Genomic DNA, 13,283 nt, shown 5'->3' with positions numbered 1-13,283 from the left:
TCTAAAGACCTTTAAAAACTCATACAATCATGACAGCTTCATCTTATATGTATCATGACTATAAAACATGGAGAATATATGACCCCCGAATTAAGAGCAAATGAACTGAGGAAAGAGTCAGAAAGACCTGGGTTCAAGATATTCCTCTAAACTGTAATCTTCTAAATTGTAAACTTCTAAACTCTAGACTTCTCTGTAATCTGTGAAACCCTTTTATTGGTGATGAGACATGTAAATCAGCAACAAGATTTCCTTCATGCCAAGCCTACCATCCCTTGGTATGTTTTGCCTTTCTGCACCAATGACCTCTCTGCTCATAACTGTTTTCCTCTAAGTTACCTGATAACACAACAGATCTCTCCAGAAATTCATCTTTCTCTTCTAGTTCTTGAACCTGTGGTGACTTGTTCCTAACCACTACTTTGAAATAACTTCTCTACTCCCTTTGTCTCTAAACTATTCTAGTTTTGATGTGTTTTTGTTTGTTTCTTGTTTGGGAGGGTTCTTTGGTTGTTTTTATTTCTCTTTGGCTTGTTTTTTTTTTTTTTTGGGGGGGGGGATGCCTGCAGTGCTCAGGGGTTATTCCTGGCTTTGCACTCAAGAATTACACTTGAAGAGCTGGGGTGATAAAAGAGTGGGAGGGTGTTTACCTTACATACAGGTGGCCCAGGTTCAATCTCCAGTATCCCATATATGTAGTCCCCAAAGCCTGCCTGGAAGATTTCTGAATGAAGAGATAGGAGTAACTTCTGAGCACTGCCAGGTGTGGTCCACAGAAAAATAATTACACCTAGCATATGGGATGCCAGGGATCAAACCCAGGTAAGCAAGCACCCTATCTGTTGTACTGTCACTTTCAGCCCCTAAATTGTTCCAGTTTTAACTCAGCCATAAAACTATCCCCACTGGTATAGTCCAGTCATCTACATTACTTTTTCATTTTAAGTAATCACATAACTTAATCATTTCTCAACTATAACTATGACACTAATCTCCTTGCCTCTCCGTTGCTTAAATTCATTTCTAACAAATTGACTTCCACGCCTGTCTCAGTTGCTCACTACTGGTCATGTTCCAGACTTAGATACTGCTAATAATAATAATTTTCTAATCTCAATTTTGTGCATCCCCATCCCTAAATATCAACCCTCATCTTTTCACTTTATTCCCTTTTGTGCACCAACACTAACAATCCTGGGAATTTAAAAACTGCCATAAGATCATAAGAGAATTTTTTAAAGATGGTCTGTTTCTTAGTAAAACTGGGAAAGGGGAAAACGTCGATTCTACCTTCTAATACATTCTTTTCCTTTGACTCTTTTCATCTTCCTATCTAATTAAGCTGTAGGCAGCAATTGTTGGTATATATAAAATTTGAGTTTCTCCAATTTTTTAGTTAGAAAATAATTTAAGGAATAGAAATATTTCTGAATAAATGGAATTTTAGAGTGCTTACAATTGTGACTGATTCATAGATTCAACCTTGGGGTTTGTATTTCCCATATCTTCTTTCATTTTTAGATTTTCTTTTTGAAAGGGCTGAATAATAGTACAATTGGAAGGGTTCTTGCCTTGCACACAGGTTTGATCCCAAATGCAGATATGATGCCTGAATGTAGAGCAAAGAGTAAGCCCTGAGTACTACCAGGTGTCAAACCCCCAATGTTTTTCTATTTTATCAGTATATATTGATTATTTACCAGTGACTTATATATTGAAGGTGCGCAATAATTGTTAGTTAAGCACAATTGGCTGGACAGTTTAGACTTTCAAGAATTATTTATACATTATATCCTTTTTAATTTTCAAAATAATATTTTTAAAGAACCACTTTTTGGTCCTATTAATTAAAAATGTTACAAAAAAAAAAACACCTTAGTTTTAGACTAAGTTCTCCTTCAGTTAGGAGGTTTCTATCATTTCATACCTGGAGATGTTCGGGACTTATTCCCAGCAGTGCTCTAGGGACCATAAGGGTTGCCAGGGATTAAACCTGGGACAGCCATATGCAAGACTCATGCCCTTCCCACTATATTATTGTCACAACCCCCATACAGCCGACTTTTAACAAAATAATGTCTTAAAGAAAAATTATGTTCTTCAAGAAAAAGGAAAAACAGAGAACGAGATTTTATGGTTCTAGGATGATGGTACATGCACACAAAACACAGTAACCAAGGTCATCATATAAAAGCATGGTGGAATCTTTACATTATAACAACAATAAAGCAGAAATTCAAAACAAAGAAGCCTCTCTTCCCTTAAAGAACCAAGAGAAAAATGAGGCCCGAGCAATAGCACAGCGGTAGGGCATTTGCCTTGCACGTGGCTGACCCAGGACGGACCTCGGTTAGATTCCCTGGCGTCCCATGTGGTCCCCCTGAGCGTCACTGGGTATGGTCCAAAAAGTAAGAGAGAGAGAGAGAGAGAGAGAGAGAGAGAGAGAGAGAGAGAGAGAGAGAGAGAGAGAGAGAGATTATTCTTCCAACGTGATGAAGTATGGGAAAAAAAAAACCTTATCAGGAATATTCCCAAATCCAAAAGACAGAATCTGCACTAACTCTAAGCAAATTCTAGGGAAGAGAAACAAGACATCATTAAATAACATTCAAATTGGTTTTACATTCCAGGCCTACCTGTAAGAGTCAACTAATATAATTCAAATTCTAAGTGAGATCATTAAATGACCCAAAATGAAGTCATTTAAAGATCATTAAATGATCCAAAATAGGCCATTAAATGCTCGTGTGGTATTAGACCAAAGAGGTGATGGCATTGAGGAAACTGAAGACTAACAACTTTCTGAGACTGGGAAAAGAGACAGCAAAATCAGAACTCTGACCACATCCTTCAATTGAGAACGAGGAGTCTGCCGTCAAACAAACCTAGGAATGTCCACTAGCACAGATAGCATTTACATTTTCAAATAATCTCAAAATTTTCCAGTATGCTATCCCTGTCCTAATTTGATTAAAATCTAATAGAAACAAAGAAGAAGGAAAAAATACCATGAAGAGGAGCAGTGAGAACAAGTCCGATGGGTAGTCCACTTAGCAGAGGAAACAATGCACAAATGAAATTCTCATGAAAGGATTTGAGGAAAGGAACTCGGTGGCTTTTAGCTAACTCATTGTCCAAACTGAGAGAATAGCTCTTCATCCTGGAAATTAGAACCCTTCAAATGCAACAAGAACCCTTTTGCTAAAGGCAAACAAAGACAACCCAGGAGCAGATTACCTTTGTAGCCACTCAATTAACTGGTTTCCTATGTTTCATTTCATTTATCCCTTGACACACTTTTCTCACATTTTCATACTGCCTTATCCCTGAAAAGCAGAATTAATTTTAGAGGAATGAAAGCCAACTAGTTCACCTCATGACGGGATCAGTAACCTGCTGTTCTTTTCAAAGGCTGGCTGATCCACTAGAAGGAGGGAGGTGGGAGAAAGACCATTGAAAGCAACATGAAAGCGTGAGTGATTTATTTTTTTAACTAGCATTTTTTTAATTTCCAGAGTAACTTTCTATGAAAATGATCACACTCTTCTCAAAATGGCTTGTATGTAACACGGCATTTTTTTTTATCAGCAGGTGTCTAGAGATACATAAATGTAAAGAACAAAACATACAATAAAATTAATTGAAAAAAATGAATATTTGTCAGAGGCCAAGAAAAGAAACTGAAAAGTTCTCTATTCTGGTTTTTAGGCAAATCAGGGGAAGCAGTATTATATGTGTATATATAATGAAGTAGAAACTTGTAGTTTGTTCATTTTATTAAGGTCCATTTCTACAGATATGTATACCTGGCAGTCTTAGAAAAAATTTTCAATTTGAGAAATAAAGCTTACTCAGAAAACAAAGATTTTTCCTCTGGGTGGCATTACCATAAAAATATGCTTTATCTCTTAGTGTTCTTATTCAAACTGCCTTTTGTGAGATAAAAAATCATGTCCTTAGTTCAAAGGGGGCACAAATGAAATGAATCAAATTAAACTTAATTAAAGATCACGATCTTCGTTTAAGTTCATTCTAAAATTACTATGGCTACTAGACCTCAGAAAGATCCGATTTCACAAAAGTTTATCTAAAATGTTGACTCCAGCAGTCCTTAAGGGTGAGAAGATTTTTGGGGTGGCCACACCCAGTGGCTCTCAGGGGTTACTCTTGGCGCTGCACTCAGAAATCACTCCTGGCAAGCTTGGGAGATCACATGGGATGCTGGGAATCGAACCCGGGTCTGTCCTGGGTTGGCCGCGTGCAAGGCAAATGCCCTACCACTGTACTATCTCCAGCCACAAGAGTGGTAAGAATTCTAAGCAGTTACCCTGGCATGAAAAATACCAACGTGGCAGTGTCGGCCCCTTAAATCCAATCAATATGGCTTCTCCAAGAGGGGTCTCCACTACTGACAAAGCTTCAAAACCTTTATCCATTCAAGAATTTCTCCTCTGGCCCTTCAACTTTTGGGTTACTAATAACAGGTTTTTCTATAGATGACTCCAAATTCACTCCTTTGATCTTTCACTCTCATTAAAATCTTTACATGCAGGAGACCATGGTTCAATAACCAAAACCATGTTTGATAACCACAGTCCCCTGGGGATAGCCAGGACAGACCCCTGAGCATAGAGAAAGAAACAGCCTCTGAATCCCACAAAATATTCTCCCCAACCCAAGCAAAAACATCTTCTGAACATTCCCTAACTAATTCCTCAATGAATAAATTCATAATAATTTGAGTAATTCTTAATTTGACAGCAAATTACTTTTTCATGACATTTCTACTGATATCCTCAGGGTTTCTTTTCCTTTCCTTTTTTTTTTTTTAACAGAAACACAAAAAAATTTTCTCAACAGTTTTCTGCAATTCCTTCTAAACTGAACATCAAAGGAACATAAATTTTAAAGAGGAGAACAGTTCTTTTGAGTCACTAACCTTTTGCCTCACAGTAAAAGGCACTTTTTGGAAATTGGTTGAATGGATGATGTACACATATATGTTATGTGCATATTAAATAATAAGTAGCTTTATTTTTATTTACTTGTTTTTTGTTTTTGGTTTTGGTTTTTTGGTTTTGGGGCCACACCTGGCAGTGCTCAGGGGTTACTCCTGGCTCTATGCTCAGAAATCGCTCCTGACAGGCTTGGGGACCATATGGGATACCGGGATTCGAACCACCATCCTTCTGCATGCAAGGCAAACACCTTACCTCCATGCTATCTCTCCAGCCCCTGCTTTTGTATCTGACTTGACCTTCCTCCTCGCTAGATTTGGGAGTTGGTCTGAATAAAGAAAGGGGTGAATGAAGAAAGGGGTCTGGCTTAGGGGGAGAGAGAGAGAGAGAGAGGGAGAGAAAGAGAAGGGGGGAAAGAGAGAGAAGAGAGGAGAGAGAACACAGAGAAAAGAGACATAGCAGAGAGAGCTGACTCCAATAAATACAATGAATATCTTTTCTGACTGCTTGGTATTATTTCTCTGCCACAACCCAGCTTCATCAAACCTGTCCGCCTAAGGGGTTAGAAACACAGTGCCTGGGGCGGTCTCACCACTCATGGATTTATATTTTTATTTTACAAATGACCAAGTCAAGTTGTAACACAGTACGTTTTCAGTGAATCTATCTGCATTTTTGTTCAAAGAGACCTCCAAGTATAACCCTATGGTCATTTCCCTCTGATCTCATAGCAGTGACCACTGACTACCTGGGAAAAGTGAAGTGTCTGCCTAAGATCTAAGATCTCCTTTCTACTAACACAGAACTCTTCAAATTGAACCTTCATGTTTTTCTGCCCTTAGCACAGCACTAGGTAGAGGTTACTTGATTTCAATTTCCTGATTGAAAGACAACAAATATTAAAAGTATTATGGATCAAACTGACCTGTATGGAGAACTTATTGACAATAACCACTAGACTGATACTATTAACAAAATTACATTTCCTAATTCAGGGCCAGAGCAATAGTACAGCATCATGCATGCGGCCAAACCAGGTTTGATACCCAGCATTCCATATGGTTCCCTGAGCCCTCCTGGAGTGATTCCTGAGAGCAGAGCCAGGAGTAACCCCCAATTCTTATTCCAATAACCTCTGGGCAATTCTCATTCTATTGATAAAATTATACAACAGGTAAGTACCATTGAGACCCTGTTGTCATTCTCTAAAACAATAGTGTCAACTTCCTGTTAGCTGGAACACCCAGAGTAAGGTTAAGTCATTAACTCAGACAACACAGCAGCACATGTTAGCTGTGTGTTCTAACTGGCATCTTCCAACTGCCACCCTCTTACTCTGATGTCCAGTAGAAAGGGAATAAAAATATCAGAGGCTACTTCTTTCCTTTCTCACAGAGAGGATGATAAACAGAAAGAAATTTTAAAATCTAATGAAAGGCTCAAAGATAGTGCAAATGCATGAAGCAAATCCTGGCATGGTCGAGACCCTGAGTTTGATCCCCTGCAGATCTGGAGGCCTCTAGCACCACTAGTCCAGGTAGCACCCTATAAACCATCAGACAAGCCTGGTTTATCTTGAGGAGGATCACTGGAAGTAGCCAGATCTTGGAGTAATATTAGGGACACCCACACATACTAACTGAAGAGATTGAAAAAGCATATGCTCATGCAATCAAAGAAAGGCTTAAATATTTGGAAGGAAATAGTCAAATATCTGGGCAAGGAAAGGCTTATTATTTACTTACAAAGGGGGAGACTACTTAAACATCAGGAAAAGCAGTGGGATAATTTACAACAACCAAAAGCAAAGAGGAAAGAAAAATTAATACCACCCGGACTGAGATATCATTTAGTAAATCAGAAAAAGTGAAATCAGAGGGCAGCTCCTGTTTAACTTAAATCGTAAGTCTGTCTCAGCTTCTCCATTGTAGCTCCACTCTTTCCCCTCCAGAGAAATCTCTACCACGATAGGAATAAAGAACTCTTGCTTGTCAAACTCGACATTCCAGAACTCAAGTCACACTCTGGCTGTCTACCTAGCCCCAGACCTGTCCTTGCTGTTTCTGGCTCAGGCATTTGACATTACAGCCCTCTCTTAACACCCAAAGATGTCCTATGAACTGACTGCCAGTTTTGCTTCCACAGAGCTCTGTCTCTGCTTCCTACACTACCTCTCTCAAGTCAGGGACCCAAAACACCAGCACTGAATGTCGATGGACACCAAAATCTGCTCCTGTCCCTTCAACCTGTCATTGATCCCTGCCAGTAAATCTGACTTCACTTTTCTCCACTCTGATAGGTTCTTCTCTGCTCTGAGGATCAAGACCCAAATTTACAACCACCCTGATGGTTCTCCCAGGATAAATCCCCAATATCGAGGCACATATTTTCCCTCTCCCACCCTGCTTCCTCCTGCTTCTTTTTAGTACTTTCACAAACCCTGTTTCTCTTGCCACTACCCTTTCTTATACCTTAACTTCTTTTTTTAATATCCTCTGCCTTGTTTATTTTCTGTCATTTTTTTAAAACTAATATATTTATTTAAGCACCATGATTACAAACATGTTTGTAGTAGGGTTTCAGTCATAAAAAAGTATACCCCACAACCCCCCTTAACTGAACACCCCTTAGGTTCAGTTTCAATTCAATTTTTGCATCCCAAAGGAAAACGAAATCTTTTTTCATACTTGATTTCATAAAATTATGGGGTCCCACCCTCACCTTTCAATAGCACTTGCCTCAGCTTATAATCATTGACATGTGTGTATAAACATATGTGTGTATATATATAAAATTTTTGAGGAAAATTTAAAAAATAACAAAAAAAAATCACTGGCTTCAGAACCATATTGCTGTGGTTAAATCCTATCTGTCTCTTTCTATCTATGTGTCTCAGTCTTCTCATCTGTGAAATGAAACCAAGTATGGACTTCACAAAGGTGTTAGAAAGATTAAGTACTTATTGGCATAGAGCCGAGGTCAACAACATATAACCCAAAGCCAAATCTGGCCACCGCCTGCTTTTGTAAACAGAGCTTTATCAGAAGACACACATGTTCATTGGTTTGCAAACTGTCTGTGCTGACTTTTATGCAAAAAATGTCAAAGTTGAGGGGTTGCAACAGAGACAAAGTAGTTTGCCAATACCCAGCAAAGACTAGAATAAATCTACATCAATGAATACCAGATGTAGCATAAAAAAATATTTATCGGGGGTTGCTCTCAAAGGGTTCTCAGGAGTTCTGGGGGCCCCATTGGCCCATTCCTGGGTCACTCCAGGAATGCTTAGGTCCCCCAAGGCCATACTGGTGCTACTTGGAGGTCTCCAAGGGTAGACTCATTAATGCTCAAGGACTACACGGTAATGGGGATCAAATCTGGGTTAGAAGCATGTCAGGAAAATCCCATAACCATTGTACTATCACTCAACCCCATGGATAAATTTTGAAAGTTCATTCATTGCACCTCAGTTAAACCTCACTGGCAAAAATAAGACCACAAGCCAGACACAAAATACCACCAAGTCTATAATTCCATTTATCTGAAGTGTCCAGAATGGGGAGAGCTATAAAAACAAAGTCAACTTATAGTTGCCAGGCCTGGAGAGATGGGGTTGGGGTGAGGTTGAGAAATGATAGGTATGAAATTTCTTTGGAGGGTGAAAAAGAGCTCCTAAATTAATGTGGTTCTTGTTGGACAACTCTGTGAATATACTAAAATCTGTGGAAATAGATATTTTTTTTTTTTTTGGTTTTTGGGCCACACCCTGTGACGCTCAGGGGTTACTCCTGGCTATGCACTCAGAAGTTGCTCCTGGCTTCTTGGGGGACCATATGGGATGCCGGGGGATCGAACCGAGGTCCGTCCTAGGCTAGCGCAGGCAAGGCAGACACCTTACCTCCAGGGCCACCGCCCAGCCCTGGAAATAGATATTTTTAAGGGTGAATTTTATCTCAAATTATATCTCAATAAAGCTGTCCTACCTACACACACACACACACACACACACACACACACACACACACACACACATACACACAATAAACATAAGCTGATAGGTCATAGTGATATCGGCCTACAGGCTCCATGAGGGCCAAGGCCAAGTTTTATCTTACTCCAACAACCAACAGCATATTTCCTCTTGTGCATAATTTTGAACACGAATTGTTAAATAAATGGTTAAATGAGGGTAGGGGTAGTCAGGGCTGATTGCTCCACTCCACCCCATCATAGTAAGGATTCAAGAATGCATTTACTCTGCTGGAAAAATATAATATGCAACGAATGAATTACTGCTCTGGTGTTCTGCGTGCAGAATCTAGAATCTTTCATGTTGCCACATGCATAATACACTCCCTTGTACAAACACCTGACATTTTCACACTGCGACTTTTGTTGCTCATTTCACTGGAACACAGCTCCAGGCTCTCTGAGTAAGCAAATCCTGCAGTCTAGCAGAATGAGTCTGTCTAGAGAGCAGGTAAGTGTCTGAGAAGCTGAGGTACTATTCGTCTCTCCTCTTTCCCACTCTTTTCTGATTCATTGGAGTTGTTCATAGAATTAATGAATATGCAGAATGAATGAATATCGAAGAGACTACAATCCTTTGACCACACATTTCTTGCTCTTCACTGTCTTTCATTTACCAGTACCAGTACTCGGAGTGCTTCACTTTTGAAAACCAAGACTTAGGAGCCTGAACCCTTCTACTACGCCACTGGTTGAAGGACAGGACCTCTGTCCTGTACAGCACTGCAGACCTGTGTCCTGATCTCTGGGATTTTGAGGTTCAGATGCTTGAATGCGAGACATTTGGCATTGCTTTTTTTTGGGGGGGGCACACAGGTGACACTCAGGGGTTACTCCTGGCCAGGGGTTACTCCTGACAATGCGCTCAGAAATTGCTCCTGGTTTGGGGGACCATATTAGATGCTGGGGGATCGAACCACAGTTTGTCCTGGGTCAGCCACGTGCAAGGCAAACACTGCACCTTGCTCCAGCCCCATAATAAATTGCTATTTAAGTGCCATGCTCTGAGTACTTCTCTAAAATAATGGAGCTATATATTTGGGTATCTAAATGAGAAAACAGTAGCTGCCAGATGAATTGGTTTTTTTCCCACATATTTTATACATTTATTGAAAGTCCTGAAAGCTGCTTTAGACACCACATCTGGGTGAAGAGAAAGTGTCTGCTAACAAAATCTGTCTCCTTGTCTTCATTATTCAAAATCAGATAAAATGTCATATGCACAGCCCCTCCAGCTACCCCCATCTGTCTCCTCTCCTTCAAACCCTAACTTAAAATAAAAGAATTAGCTACATTGGATGGGTTAACTTTCTCAGTCCACAAAAAGATCACTCCTACTCCGACTTCTCCATTAAATTCTCAGCTAGAAAAATCACTGATGTGTTAAATACACTGACCTAAACCCAGTGTGTGCTTAACAGTACTTGGTGGACATGTAGAAATTCCTGATCATGGTTACTAATTGCTCCTCCTTGAAAGCCTTTCTTTGGAGCCATGATACCATTCTCACCTGGTCTTCTTCCCCTTCTCAGCCTCTTTTACAGTTTTCTTTTAATTGCTATAATGCTGTGCCTAGGCCCATCTCTCTCTTTCTAGATACTTTCAGTATAAGTCTACTTATTACATCCAGTGTAATAAATGCTCAAGTACTGTTAATGACCTCCAAAATCTCTAACTACACTGTCTGCTGGTTATCTCCACTTAATTATTCGACAGGCTCTCCAATTCAACATTTCCAGAGGTGAATCATCCTTGCTAACCAACTCCCTCACCAAAGTCGTTCTCCTGCATTTTTTCCCTAGTGAATGTTTTATTACATACTCACTTGCCCAATAAAGAATCTGAGTCATCTTAAATATTCCCGTTTCCTTCCACCCATTCCCTATATCTACTCAATCAAAGATTCCTAAAACTTGTACCTATTCTAAACACCTATTTCTCTCTATCTCCACTGGACCACCATAACAGAATTTATCTCTGCACACTCATTTCCATAAGACCATCCCTACACAGTTGTCTGGCTAATTTCCCAAACCAGGGAAGAGTGTCTACTGGGAATCCTTTCATTGCTTCTCCATGATCTTAGAGGAGAATTGAAACCCACCATATTTATAAGACCCTTTCATAGCTGCATGTTTTCCCATTCTCTTCACATGTTAACCTTCACGCTCACTGACTATCCATCCATTTCCTCCAATGGGCCATGTTTTATTTCCTCTTTTATATTTTTATGCTGCCACCACTGCTAGAAACACTGACATTTCCACCCTGCTCACTCACAAATAACTCTTACGGCTAAGCATAGAAGGTTCCACTATATTCTAGTTTATCTACCTATTATCAATGAAAAGACTTATCTGACTCAAAAATCCATACTTAGAACAAGCCACCAACAGCCAAATTGTCCCAGGTAAATCAATCTCCCTGATGTCCTTCTTTGACCTGGGATAAGCAGGTTCCCCTCTCTTCCAGGTAGGTCCAGCAGCAGCCACACCTTGTTTCTCCAACACATATATGGCCCAGCTCCTGGATGCATAGCTGACAATTCCTCCAAGATCACAGTACTAATAACCTAGTAGGAGCAAAGCAAATTCACTGGGAAAATTGGTAGAAGCCCTACATAAAAAACAATAGTAACTTAGAAGATTCAACCAGCACCAACCAGCTCAGTAAATTCTTAAAGACTTTAGTAACACCATTGTGAGAGAAAACAATGATTATAAATTGATAGATCTATTTTTTCTAGAGATTTTTAGATTTTATAGATCTAATTTTTTATAATTTTGTTGCCATTTTGTTCTAACAAGCAATGTGAAATCAATTTGTGTCTGCAATGGTGAAAGGCCTGCCACAGGGAGAGGGTGTGTGAAACTGGTCATTGGTAAAGAGAATGTTAAACTGGTGGTGGGATTGCTGTTGGAACATCAAATGCCTGAAACAAATAAATTTGAATAACTTTGTAAATCATGTGCTTACATTTTTTTAAAAAAAAAATCCATACTGCTATGATGAAGTGGTAAATCTGAATACATCTATATGTTTGAAGCTTTTATTTTGAAGACACCAAAATCCCTTAGAAGTTACGTTGAGAAAACATTTAGATTCAGGCATTCAAAGCTAACAAAACTATTAATAGTCCTTCATTTATTCCTACTCCATGACTAATCATCCTACTAAACTTGAAGACAAAAGCAAGAAATCTAATGCCTTGCAAAGATCTTAAATTTTTCTTATATTCGAGAAAGGTGGTTGTGCCCTGCCTGTGAGCCAACTCCATTCATCTTTGACACTTCACTGTGGATACCAATTTCTTTGTGGTACAGATGGCAGTGAGCTGTGAGTGCTACTCTTCTAGCAAGGCACAGCCACCTCACCATCCTGCCATTTACCACCTGTCACCACACTGTCAACGACTGGGGGAGTCTTCATCTACAATTGCATGCCTCTCTCTCCTTCAAAGACGCATAGATTCAGGACCTCCCATCTCTCTGATCAATTGTTCAGACCTTTTTATCTACCACTTTTAAATGATCCTCGAATACCCGAAAATAGTAAACTTCATTTTCACATTTATTGAGAACAACAAACTCAGTGAGATGCCTTTTGCCATAATTTCCTTGGATGTTTTAGAACAACAGAGCCATTCAGAAAAAAAAATGTTGAATCATACGAGAAAAACAATCTCATGAAATGAGACACTTTTAGAATGGCCTCCAGTTCTGAGAGTGAAAAATCACACACAAAACCCATCAAATAGGTAAATTAATCCTCTTTTAGTAAATTTTTATTTTCCTATTTTCAAAAGAATGTTATAATTTTAGGTTTAATTTTTTTCCCTGATACTACTTCAAGTTCTGAATAATTATGCCCCCCCCCCCACAACACATACACAAAAGCTCAGAAAATCTTATGTCTCTCGTGGGACTAATTAAAAAGGATTTTGGTTTCTATAAGGAATGAATGAGATCTTTGTTAACCTACTTTAACAAGACTCTAAATGACCCTGGATTTATCTTGCCCTAGTTTTCAAATGTAACTGACCCAGTATAAAGTAAACTTATCTCCAAACTACTGGCAAAAACAACTGAAGTTCCCAGAAACCAAAACTGTATATGGAGCTAACCTAAGGAAAGAAAATTCTGCTGAAAAACACTGTACAGTACAAATACCATTATTTTCAGAGCTCCATTTTTTCATTTAATTAAACTATCATTAACATTTTAAAGCTCTACAGTATCAAGGCAAATAAACTTTCAAGAAAATACAGCAGAAAATATTATCAGCTCTTTACTACTT

The sequence above is a fragment of the Suncus etruscus genome, chromosome 3, assembly GCF_024139225.1.
Source record: "Suncus etruscus isolate mSunEtr1 chromosome 3, mSunEtr1.pri.cur, whole genome shotgun sequence".
In the NCBI taxonomy this organism is placed as follows: domain Eukaryota; kingdom Metazoa; phylum Chordata; class Mammalia; order Eulipotyphla; family Soricidae; genus Suncus; species Suncus etruscus.
The sequence above is the reverse complement of the archived record's forward strand: the minus strand, read 5'-3'. Positions refer to the sequence as shown.